At 44.8% G+C, this 13659-nt stretch overlaps 1 long non-coding RNA gene across 1 annotated transcript in view; it reads left to right on the top strand.

Moving 5' to 3' along the window:
• The first annotated feature begins 971 nt into the window (after window positions 1-971).
• LOC138672143 (uncharacterized) overlaps window positions 972-13659 on the top strand; it is a 44580-nt gene continuing 31892 nt past the window's right edge. The window contains exon 1 of the long non-coding RNA XR_011319605.1: window positions 972-1133. This is a non-coding gene — a long non-coding RNA (uncharacterized lncRNA). The remainder of the gene's footprint in view (window positions 1134-13659) is intronic.

Genomic DNA, 13659 nt, shown 5'->3' with positions numbered 1-13659 from the left:
TGCTGCAGAACCTCATCTTAGATACAACTGCTGCAGAACCTCATCTTAGATACAACTGCTGCGGAACGTCATAGCAGATACCTCACCTGCTACAGAATCTCATATCAGATACCTCAGTTGCTGCAGAACGTCATATTAGATACCTCGGCTACTGCAGAACCTCATATCAGTTACATCAGCTGCTGCTGAACTTCATATCAGATACCTCACTTGCTGCAGAATCTCATATGATATCAGATACCTCAACTGCTGCAGAACCTCATATCAGCTACCTCCGCTGTTGCAGAATCTCAGACTAGAAACCTCATCTGCTGCAGAACCTTATATTAGACACCTCAGCTACTGCAGTACCTCATATTAAGAAAACTCAGTGGCTGCAGAATCTCATATTAGATACCTCAGCTGCTACATAACCTCATAATACACCTCAGCTGCTGCAGATTCTCAAATGCTCTTCTGCAGAACCTCATAATTCCTCAGCTGCTGCACAACCTCATAATATACCTCAGCTACTGAAGAACCTCATAATACACACCTAAGCTGATGCAGAATCTCATAATACACCTCAGCTGCTGCAGACCCTCATCTTACACCTAAGCTGCTGCAGAACCTCATAATACACCTCAGCTACTGCAGAACCTCATAACACACACTTTAGCATTTTTCTGATGCTTCTTCCTGGGCGCGTGTGAAGAAGCATCAGCGAAGCGCGTGTTGGGGTTTGGGAGAGGCAGCATGCAGCCAGTTTCCACAGGTCACCCGTGATTCCCACAGGTGGTATGTATATTTTCTAGTTCATCAGACACTAGCAACGGTTACAAATTTACTTGTTGTACTTTGACACTTGTCTCTGCAGTTTACGCCCCTTTGCGATATTGTTTGTAAGTTGGCAGCGCGTCAAGGGAAACTGTTTTGTGATCTCATGAGCCTGTGCAGTTGTGTATATCCTGGTTAGTTGCATTTAGCAGCCACTCTGTATGGACAGTATCTCATCTCCAGAAACCAAGTTTAATACCGTATATAGAATACTAGTTATATTCGTGGAGGGCTGTAACTTTTCACCCTCACATTATCTGATTATATTGATGCTGGGAGACTACTTCTTTTCCGTGGAGAGTCTTTGATATTTGACTGTAAGTTAGCAATATGCTTATTTGATTCTGGGTTTACCTGCACTGCTTTCTGTATTTGTCTAAACCACTCACCACCGTCATATTTATGACAATTAATAGTGTGCATTGCAGCTGCCTTCACTGTGTTTTGGTTTGAGACACCTTTTTAACCCTTTACCCCAAGGCTGGTTTGCAAGTTAATGACTGGGCCAATTTTTACAATTTTGACCACTGTCCATTTATGAGGTTATAACTCTGGAACGCTTCAACGGATCCCGGTGAATCTGACATTGTTTTCTCGTGACATATTGTACTTCATGTTAGTGGTAAAATTTCTTTGATATTACCTGCGTTTATTTGTGAAAAAAAATGGAAATTTGGCGAAAATGTTGAAAATTTCACAATTTTCCAACTTTGAATTTTTATGCCCTTAAATCACAGAGTTATGTCACACAAAATAATTAATAAGTAACATTTCCCACATGTCAACTTTACATCAGCACAATTTTGGAACAAACATTTTTTTTTGTTAGGGAGTTATAAGGGTTAAAAGTTGACCAGCAATTTCTCATTTTTACAACATTTTTTTTTTTTTTAGGGACCACATCTCATTTGAAGTCATTTTGAGGAGTCTATATGATAGAAAATACCCAAGTGTGACACCATTCTAAAAACTGCACATCTCATGGTACTCAAAACCACATTCAAGAAGTTTATTAACCCTTCTTGTGCTTCACAGGAATTTTTGAAATGTTTAAAAAAAATGAACATTTAACCTTTTTTCACAAAAAATTTAATTTATCTCCAATTTGTTTTATTTTACCAAGAGTAACAGGAGAAATTGGACCCCAAAGGTTGTTGTACAACTTGTTCCGAGCACGCCGATACCCGACATGTGGGGGTAAACCACTGTTTGGGCGCATGGCAGAGCTCGGAAGGGAAGGAGCGCCATTTGACTTTCTAATGCAAAATTGACTGGAACTGAGATGGGACGCCATGTTGCGTTTGGAGAGACCCTGATGTGCCTAAACATTGAAACCCCCCACAAGTGACACCATTTTAGAAAGTAGACCCCCTAAGGAACTTATCTAGATGTGTGGTGAGCACTTTGAACCCCCAAGTGTTTAACTACAGTTTATAATGCAGAGCCATGAAAATAAAAGTTTTTTTTTTCCACAAAAATTATTTTTTAGCCCCCAGTTTTGCATTTTCCCAAGGGTAACAGGATGAATTAGACCCCAAAAGTTGTTGTCCAATTTGTCCTGAGTACGCTGATATCCCATATGTGGGGGGGGGACCACCGTTTGGGCGCATGGCAGAGCTCGGAAGGGAAGGAGCTCCGTTTGGAATGCAGATTTAGATGGAATGGTTTGCAGGCGTCACATTGCGTTTGCAGAGCCCCTGATGTACCCAAACAGTACAAAGTCCCCTCAAGTGAGCCCATGTTGGAAACTAGACCCCCCAAGGAACTTATCTAGTTGTGTTGTGAGAACTTTGAACCCCCAAGTGTTTCACTACAGTTTATCACAAAGAGACGTAAAAATAAAAAATCTTTTTTTCCACATAAATTATTTTTTAGCCCCCGGTTTTGTATTTTCCCAAGGGTAACAGGAGAAATTGGACCCCAAAACCTGTTGTCCAATTTGTCCTAAGCACGCTGATACCCCATATGTTGGGGTAAACCCCTGTTTGGGCGCACGGGAGAGCTTGGAAGGGAAGGAGCACTGTTTTACTTTTTCAACGCAGAATTGGCTGAAATTGAGATCGGATGCCATGTCGCGTTTGAAGAGCCCCTGATGTGCCTAAACAATGGAAACCCCCCAATTGTAACTGAAACCCTAATCCAAACACACCTCTAACCCTAATCCCAACACTAATCCCAACCGTAAATGTAATCCAAACCCTAACTTTAGCCCCAACCCTAACTTTAACCCCAACCCTAACCCTAACTTTAGACCCAACCCCAACACTAACTTTAGCCCCAGCCCTAACCCTAACTTTAGCCCTAACCCTAGCTTTAGCCCTAACCCTAACCCTAATGGGAAAATGGAAATAAATACATTTTTTAAAATGTTATTATTTTTCCCTAACTAAGGGGGTGATGATAGGGGGTTTTATTTTCTTTTATAGTGGGTTTTTTAGTGGATTTTTATGATTGGCAGCTGTCACACACTAAAAGACGCTTTTTATTGCAAAAAATAGTTTTTGCGTCTCCATATTTTGAGAGCTATAATTTTCCAAATTTTGGTCCACAGAGTCATGTGGGATCTTGTTCTTTGCGGGACAAGTTGACGTTTTTATTGGTACCATTTTCGGGCACGTGACATTTTTTGATCGCTTTTTATTCCGATTTTTGTGAGGTAGAATGAACAAAAACCAGCTATTCATGAATTTCTTTTGGGGCGTTGGCGCTTATACCCTTCCACGTTTGGTAAAATTGATAAAGCAGTTTTATTCTTCAGGTCAGAACGATTACAGCGATTCCTCATTTATATAATTTTTTTGTTTTGGCGCTTTTATACGATAAAAACTATTTTCTATAAAAAATAATTATTTTTGCATCGCTTTATTCTGAGGACTATAACTTTTTTATTTTTTTGCTGATGATTCTGTATGGCAGCTCGTTTTTTGCGGGACAAGATGACGTTTTTAGCGATACCATGGATATTTATATCCGTCTTTTTGATCGCGTGTTATTCCACTTTGTTTGGCGGTATGATAATAAAGCGTTGTTTTTTGACTCTTTTTTTTACAGTGTTCACTGAAGGGGTTAACTAGTGGGACAGTTTTATAGATCGGGTCGTTACGGACGCGGCGATACTAAATATGTGTACTTTTATTGTTTTTTTTATTTAGATAAAGAAATGTATTTATTGGAACTATATATATATATATTTTTCTTTATTTAGTAATTTTTTTTTACACATGTAAATGTTTTTTGTTTTTTTTTACTTTTTTACATTGCCCCATTGGGGACATCACTATATATATGATCAGATCGCTGATCTGACACTTTGCAGGGAGGCTTCCCGGCGCCTGCTCTAAGCAGGTGCTTGAAAGCCAGCTCCCTGCAGGACCCGGAAGGCCGCCCGCAGCCAATTTAGATCCAGGCCTGCAGGGAGGAGGAGGTAGGGGACCCTCGGAGCAACGCGATCACATCGCATTGCTCCGAGGGTCTCAGGGAAGCACGCAGGGAGCCCCTTCCCTGCGAGATGCTTCCATGTGCCGCCGGAACGCTGCGATCATCTTTGATCAGGAACACATGGGCTACTTGCACAGTGAACAAGTCTGTATGATCATGTTCACACACCACCAAGAAACCTGAAGACACAAAAGAGAATAGTAAAACCAAAAACACTCAGTTTGAAAAAATGTTGCAGTAATCCGCAAGTGCTAGTAAAAGATGTAAAAAACAGGGTATTTGGTTGATACGTTTTTTGCAAAAAATGTATACTAAGCTGCTCTACCAATCTTCACGGTATACCCTTATCAGAGCAGTCCTAACTAATGTATGCAATCCCTATCTGATGTATTTAAAAACCTGATCATCTGTATATAACCTGTGTGAACAGGGTTCAGAGAGGAAAAATCCATGTGTGCATACAGGGTAGAACAGCTTTTGTGCAGATAGCCCAAGAGGAGTGGTGGAACTCCCCAGTCTTGTAGACACAAGAGAACAATTATGGAAACAGGAACACATGGGCTACTTGCACAGTGAACAAGTCTGTATGATCATGTTCACACACCACCAAGAAACCTGAAGACACAAAAGAGAATAGTAAAACCAAAAACACTCAGTTTGAAAAAATGTTGCAGTAATCCGCAAGTGCTAGTAAAAGATGTAAAAAACAGGGTATTTGGTTGATACGTTTTTTGCAAAAAATGTATACTAAGCTGCTCTACCAATCTTCACGGTATACCCTTATCAGAGCAGTCCTAACTAATGTATGCAATCCCTATCTGATGTATTTAAAAACCTGATCATCTGTATATAACCTGTGTGAACAGGGTTCAGAGAGGAAAAATCCATGTGTGCATACAGGGTAGAACAGCTTTTGTGCAGATAGCCCAAGAGGAGTGGTGGAACTCCCCAGTCTTGTAGACACAAGAGAACAATTATGGAAACAGGAACACATGGGCTACTTGCACAGTGAACAAGTCTGTATGATCATGTTCACACACCACCAAGAAACCTGAAGACACAAAAGAGAATAGTAAAACCAAAAACACTCAGTTTGAAAAAATGTTGCAGTAATCCGCAAGTGCTAGTAAAAGATGTAAAAAACAGGGTATTTGGTTGATACGTTTTTTGATCAGGTTTTTAAATACATCAGATAGGGATTGCATACATTAGTTAGGACTGCTCTGATAAGGGTATACCGTGAAGATTGGTAGAGCAGCTTAGTATACATTTTTTGCAAAAAAACGTATCAACCAAACCACTGTGCAAGTAGCCCATGTGTTCCTGTTTCCATAATTGTTCTCTTGTGTCTACAAGACTGGGGAGTTCCACCACTCCTCTTGGGCTATCTGCACAAAAGCTGTTCTACCCTGTATGCACACATGGATTTTTCCTCTCTGAACCCTGTTCACACAGGTTATATACAGATGATCAGGTTTTTAAATACATCAGATAGGGATTGCATACATTAGTTAGGACTGCTCTGATAAGGGTATACCGTGAAGATTGGTAGAGCAGCTTAGTATACATTTTTTGCAAAAAACGTATCAACCAAATACCCTGTTTTTTACATCTTTTACTAGCACTTGCGGATTACTGCAACATTTTTTCAAACTGAGTGTTTTTGGTTTCACTATTCTCTTTTGTGTCTTCAGATCATCTTTGATCGCAGCGTTCCGGGGGTTAATGTGCCAGGAGCAGTCCGTGACAGCTCCTGGCACATAGTGCTTGATGTCAGCTGCGATAGTAAGCTGACACCCGGCCGCAATCGGCTGCGCTCCCCCCCTGAGCACGGCTGATCGCGCTGGACGTACTATTCGATCCATGGGAAGTAGGGCCCACTCCACATGGACAGAATAGTATGTCCAATGGTAGGAAGGGGTTAACTTCTTTATGTTTTATATACTGCGTATGATTTAAATTTGGTATAAATAAAGACTTTAATTTTGTTTTTACTGTTAACACTTCTTTGATCCTTGTGCTGATCATTTGCTGCCTGATCAGTATGGTAGCCTATATTAGGCCTGTTCACACATCATGATATTTCCTGTACCAGTAAACACGGTACCTGAGATATCAGTGTCCATGTGTGTGTCCTACATGCGGCTCACATGTGGCAACCGTGTGCCACCCGTGTGCCACATCAGTACCACGCGGACGGCCGCAGAGGAAGAAGCGCTACAATAAGCGCTATTCCCCTGCATGTGGTGCTGAAGCCGGCTGTCATCCCTTCTCGCCTGCTTGGCCGGCGAGCAAGGGAGAAGGGATGAAAGAAAAACCGACGTGGGGTCCCCCCTATATTTTAAAACCAATGTGGCAAAACTCTCACAGGTGTGGGCTGCTATTCTCAGGCTGGTAAGGTGCCATGGATATGGGGCCCCCCCAGCCTAAAAACAGCAGCCCGCAGCTGCCCAGAAAAGGCGCATCTATTAGATGCACCAATTCTGGAGCTTTGCCTTGTTCTTCCCACTTGCACTGTAGCAGTGGCAAATGGGGTAATGAGGGGTTAATGTCACCTTCCTATTGTAAGGTGACATTAAGCCGGCTTAGTAATGGAGAGGTGTCAATAAGACACATATCCATTACTAATCCTATAGTTGTTAAAGGGTTAATGAAGCACCACACAGTCAGATAAAAGTCTTTTAATGAATTAAAACAATATACACACTTTTTCCATCTTTATTAGTCTGCCATTCCAAGCAAAGCCCTCGATCTCCTATAAAAAATGTCAAAATAATAAATAAACAATATACCCATACCTCTCTAGGGGAATGTACAGTTTACAACCGGGAGCGCTGCTAATGCAACCACTCCCAGCTGTAAACTACTGTGGAATGAATGAAATGCTGGGAGCAGAGCTTCATTGACTAGCGTTGACGTCACTGAAACTGCGCTCCCTGCCGGCCTGAACTAAAATGAACTCTTCAGCGTGGGAAAATCAGCTGTGGGCTGCTGTTTTTAGGCTGGGGGCCCCCATATCCATGGCCCCTTTCCAGCCTGAGATTAGCAGCTTGCACCTGTGAGTTTTGCCTGGTTGGTTTTAAAATATAGGGGGGACCCCATGTCGGTTTTTTCTTTCAATCATTGTCCGCTGCTTGCGCTGCTCATTCAGGTGCATACGCATGGGAATAACGCTTACAGTAGCGCTGCTTTCCCCATGGTCTTCTGTGCACACGGAGGACAGTGTACACTGTTTTCCATGTGCACATGTGTGGCACGTTTGGCGGTCCGTGTGTCTGGGTAAAAACGGACATGTCTGCGTGTTTTGCACATGGACACACAGTCTGTCAAAACACGCTGACGTGTATATACCCATTCATTTGAATGAGTCTACATGTCTCAGTGTCTCCGGTACATGAGAAAACTGTCACTACACATACCGGAGGCACTGACGTGTGAAACAGGCCTTACGGAGTGTTTCTCTTCCGTTAATTGAGGCAATGGACCTGGTTAGTGTGTTTAACACCTCAGGTACTGCAGAATCTCATAATACACACCTCAGCTGCTGCAGAACCTTATAATACACACCTCAGCTGCTGCAGAACCTTATAATACACACCTCAGCTGCTGAAGAACCTCATAATACACACCTTAGCTACTGAAGAACCTCATAATACACACCTAAGCTGCTGCAGAATCTCATAATACACCTCAGCTGCTGCAGAACCTCAAAACACATCTCAACTGCTGCAGAACCTCATACTACCCCTCATCTGCTGCAGAACCTGATATCACACCTCAGCTGCTGCAAAACCTCATAATACAAATCTCAGCTGCTGTAGATCCTCATAATAGGCTTCTTAGCTGCTAACACGTTGCACAGAATGGCTTTTATTTCACATTAAACCATTACATGTGATTTGTCCAGACTCCACCCCAGCTCTGCCTCCACCCCTCAAACCTTCCACAGTCCCACTGCCCACTCTTGGAAAAACTCAATTTCTGTACCACGTCCTCACCAATCACACAGTAACAGTTCCCATAGAATACCATATCACACACAAAGCTATCAGCTTTTGTTTTGGCCAAAATATTTTTTAAGCCACCGTAGACTCTGTTGACCGGGCCCTACTCTACTGTAACCTATTAAACATCTGTTAAAATATCCAATCTTTTTAGGTATATTTTTATGTATTTTTCAATTTTTAAAATTATCAATAATATCACATACAAGGGACAAATACCAGCACACCATGACCGAATCACATAGTACCACCACATAGTGACCAATAATACCACACACAAGGAACAAATACCACCACACTACAAGCAGACCACATATTACCACCATATAGTGACTGAATAATACCACATACAGTTAGGTCCATATATATTTGGACAGAGACAACATTTTTCTAATTTTGGTTATAGACATTACCACATTGAATTTTAAACAAAACAATTCAGATGCAGTTGAAGTTCAGACTTTCAGCTTTCATTTGAGGGTATCCACATTAAAATTGGATGAAGGGTTTAGGAGTTTCAGGTCCTTAACATGTGCAACCCTGTTGGTAAAGGGACCAAAAGTAATTGGACAGATTAAATAATTTTAAATAAAATGTTCATTTCTAGTACTTGGTTGAAAACCCGTTGTTGGCAATGACTGCCTGAAGTCTTGAACTCATGGACATCACCAGACGCAGTGTTTCCCCCTTTTTGATGCTCTGCCAGGCCTTCACTGCGGTGGTTTTCAGTTGCTGTTTGTTTGTGGGCCTTTCTGTCTGAAGTTTAGTCTTTAACAAGTGAAATGCATGCTCAATTGGGTTGAGATAAGGTGATTGACTTTGCTATTCAAGAATATTCCACTTCTTTGCTTTAATAAACTACTGGGTTGCTTTGGCTTTATGTTTTGGGTCATTGTCCATCTGTAGTATGAAACAACGACCAATCAGTTTGGCTGAATTTGGCTGGATCTGAGCACACAGTATGGCTCTGAATACCTCAGAATTCATTCGGCTGCTTCTGTCCTGTGTCACATCATCAATAAACACTAGTGACTAGTGTTGAGCATTCCGATACCGCAAGTATCGGGTATCGGCCGATATTTGCGGTATCGGAATTCCGATACTGAATTCCGATACTTCCCGCGTATCGGATACCGGAATCGGAAGTTCCCAGAATTCAAATTGAACGCAGCAGCCAATGAGGAATGAATGAAAGTGTGGGCACATCCTGTTTAGCATGGTGGGCATGTAAGTACTGGCAAGGCTTGGATTGGCTGCTGAAATGATGTCACTCTGCACTATAAAAAAGCGCTGCCGCCATTTTGCGCTCACTCTGCTGTGATTTCAGTTAGGGACAGGACGCTGTGTTCTAACTGAGGGCCAGTTGAGCTAGCTAATTGCTTTATTTTCCTTTCCAAAGGCTAATTTAGCAAAACGCTGTGTGTTCTTCACTGTTCACCTTGCTCTTGCCTTGCAGCGCTGTTTTAACAGCGTTCTGCAAGGTCTCTGTGTGTGTGTGTGTGTGTGTGCAGCTCACTCTGTAGTCTGTGTGCAGCCATATACCCGGTTGTATTCAGCTCAGGGGGGGTTCACACTGCCTCACACAGTTGTTCTTTTTTGCTCTTAGTGCAGCCTGCTGCACATTTTTTCTCAAATTTCCTATTAGTGTTTTTCCACCAGTCTCCAGCTCTATTGTGGAAAAACACTACATAGGATAACCTAGAGGGGGGTTTTTGGGCCTTGCAGCGCCGTTTACGGCTGTCTGCACGGTCTCCGTGTGAGCCCAGCTCGCCCTGTAGTCTGTGTGCAGCCATAGCCGGTTGGATTCAGCTCAGGGTTCGTTACTGGCTCATACCTTGAGAAAAATTTTCCTTTTTTTCAAATAGTGCAGCCTGTTTAAAATTTGAAAAAAAAAATTCCTATTAGTGTCTTTCCACTCGTATCCAGCTAAATAGTGGAAAAACACTATATAGGATAACCTAGAGGAGGGTTTTTTGGCCTTGCAGCGCCGTTTACGGCTGTCTGCACGGTCTCCGTGTGAGCCCAGCTCGCCCTGTAGTCTGTGTGCAGCCATAGCCGGTTGGATTCAGCTCAGGGTTCGTTACTGGCTCATACCTTGAGAAAAATTTTCCTTTTTTTCAAATAGTGCAGCCTGTTTAAAATTTGAAAAAAAAAAAAATTCCTATTAGTGTCTTTCCACCAGTCTCCAGCTCAATTGTGGAAAAACACTACATAGGATAACCTAGAGGTTTTTTTGGGGGCCTTGCAGCGCCGTTTACGGCTGTCTGCACGGTCTCTGTGTGAGCGCAGCTCGCCCTGTAGTCTGTGTGCAGCCATAGCCGGTTGGATTCAGCTCAGGGTGCGTTACTGCCTCATACCTTGAAAAACAATTTCCTTTTTTTCAAATAGTGCAGCCAGTTTAAAATTTGAAAAAAAAAATTCCTATTAGTGTCTTTCCACTTGTATCCAGCTAAATAGTGGAAAAACACTATATAGGATAACCTAGAGGAGGGTTTCTTGGCCTTGCAGCGCCGTTTACGGCTGTCTGCACGGTCTCCGTGTGATTTAAACTAGCTCTGTAGCCCGATCTGCACCAAAAAAAAGGTTAAGTTCACCAAACACAACTTACACTTGTGTAGGCCACATTTGAAAAATAATAAAGTTTAGTCCACAATTTACAACATTAGTGTTTCTTACACCTGTTAGGAGGAGCATTACAGGAATAAGCACACTAAGGCCTTAGTACTTTTCTGCTTATCTTTATCTGTCAACCAAGATGAAGAGGGCAGGGAGTAAGGCACGTGGGCGTGGGCGCGGAGCAGGGAGAGGAGCAGGGAGAGGACGTGGTGATTCTGTGCCTGCTGCGGGCGCCGGTGACTCGTCGTCACTCAGTTTCAGCAGGGAACAGTCCTTCATGCGCAGCTTTGTCGGAGAGCGCCGTGCACCGCTGCTGCGTGAAGACCAAATTGAAGCCGTTGTCGGGTGGATGGCAGCTAACGCCTCGGCATCGACTTCAGTTAGTGCCACATCCTCTCAGGCACAGAGCACTGGAGAGCAGCCATCTGTCTCTTCACCACCTGCCAAATTGGCCAGGCAGTCAGAGAGCCCAGGACAGGAGCCGTCTCTACTTCTGTTCTCTGAATCTCTTGGCTTGGAAACAGGGGGCCAGCCAAGCAGCATTGGAGAAATGGAAGAAGAGGCAGTGTGCAGTGATGCCCAACACCTTTTTCTCTCTGACTCTGAAGAGGCAGGTGGGCCAGTGCCTCCGGTGACCACAGCGCAGTACGCATCTGATGATGAAACTCAGGTGCCGCTTTCTCGTGCGTACTGTGCTGCTGAGACTACCCAGGAGGAGCAGTTGGTGGCAGAGGGTAGTGGAGATGATGAGGTCCTTGACCCATCGTGGCGTGAGGAACAGGAAGGTGGTGGGAGCAGCTCAGAGGAAGAGCTTCCTCTTACGGGCCAAAGAGGGAGAGGGAGGGGGAAGACTGCGGAGCCTGTAGCCTCCACTTTGGCACCCGTTAGGAGCCTGTCTCTTTCCAAAGCCAAAAAGGGCGCTCCCAAGACTTGCAGTGCCTGGTCCTTTTTTGACACAGTTGCAGATGACATTTGTTTTGTCAAATGCAAGCTGTGTCATCATAAAGTAAAAAGAGGGAAAAATGTCAGCAACCTCAATACCACAAATATGTGGAAACATGTGCGGACCAGGCACGCGGTGGAGTTACAGAAACACACTGAAGATGTAGGCCAACCAACAGCGGCAGCTACCACCTCTTCAGCTCGTGTTGCCTCTTCCTCCAGCTCACGCACAGCTGGTTTGGCTTCCTCCCAGAGACCTAGTGTAATTCCACCCACAGCACCACCTTCCCAGTCATCCTCACACTCCCAGTCTACTCTACAGCCATCGGTAGTCCAGGCATGGGAGAAAAGGCGGGCATTCTCGGCCAACCACCCCCGAGCACAGGCTCTGAATGCAGGCATTGCCAAACTGTTGTCCCTGGAAATGCTCTCGTTCAGGCTGGTGGAGACTGACAGCTTCCGTGACTTGATGGCATTGGCAGTCCCACAGTACAAGGTGCCCAGCCGCTTTTACTTCAGCAGGCAGGCTGTCCCTGCCCTGCACAGGCATGTTGAGGCAAACATAAAACATGCGCTACTGAACGCCGTCAGTAGCAAGGTCCACCTCACCACCGATGCGTGGACCAGTCAGCATGGACAGGGGCGATATGTTTCCCTCACTGCCCATTGGGTTAATGTTGTTGAGCCAGGTACAGATCGTGCGAGTGGCGCAGGACGTGTCCTGCCCACTCCAAGGATTGCAGGAATCCAGTCTGTACGCATCGACTCCTCCTCTTACACCAGTTCCTCTGATTCCTCTCTGCAGGATCCGTCACAGTCCACCCCCACATGGACCCGTGAACGTTTACCTATGACCGACATGAGCACAGTCGTGGCCAAACGTCAGCAGGCCGTCTTGAAACTAGTTTCATTGGGGCATCGAAGCCACACAGCGCAGGAGCTCTGGAATGCCATAAAGCAGGAGAGCGATGTGTGGTTACTGCCAGCGAATCTCCAGCCAGGCATGGTAGTGTGTGACAATGGCCGAAATCTGGTGGCAGCTTTGGCCCTTGGCAACCTCACTCACATCCCATGTCTGGCACATGTGCTCAATTTGGTTGTGCAGAGTTTTCTGAGGGACTGTCCGGATCTTGATGCCCTGCTGCACAAGGTCCGCCTAGAGTGTGCTCACTTGCGGCGTTCCAGCTTGGCCAGATCCCGCATTGCTGCTCTGCAGCGCCGATTCCGCCTTCCGGAACACCGCATCATATGTGACCTACCTACCCGGTGGAATTCCACGTTACATATGTTGGAGCGGTTGTGTGAGCAGCAGCAAGCAGTTATGGAGTACCAGCTGCATCAGGCGCAAAGAAGTCGCAGTCAGCGCCGATCAGACTTCACAACCACAGAGTGGGCCACTATGAAGGACGTCTGCCAGGTTTTGCGTCCTTTTGATTATTCCACGCGGATGGCAAGTGCAGATGATGCACTAGTCAGCATGACTGTCCCCCTTATCTGCCTGCTTCAGCAAACTTTGCAAGGGTTAAGGGATGATGTGGTGGAAGAGGTGGAGGATGAGGAGTCACCTTTTCCATCAGCTTCTGGAGAGTCAGCGCCACGTGGTTCCTCACAAAGGGGTACGCAGGGGCCAATTTGTGAGGAGGATGAGGAGGAGTCAATGGAGGAGGAAGAGCTCCGTCCAGAGGAGGGAGCGACACAATTGTCCAGTGGTCAGTGTGTACAGCGAGGGTGGGGTGATGACGAGCGGGCAGAGATCATGTCTCAAGCAGGGGACAGCGTTTCTGGGCCGGTTGGCACTCTGCAGCACATGGTGGATTTCATGCTGCAGTGCCTGAGAAACGAC

This window comes from Ranitomeya imitator, chromosome 3 (genome assembly GCF_032444005.1).
Source record: "Ranitomeya imitator isolate aRanImi1 chromosome 3, aRanImi1.pri, whole genome shotgun sequence".
Taxonomy (NCBI): domain Eukaryota; kingdom Metazoa; phylum Chordata; class Amphibia; order Anura; family Dendrobatidae; genus Ranitomeya; species Ranitomeya imitator.
This window is presented reverse-complemented; position numbering and strand designations above follow the sequence as displayed.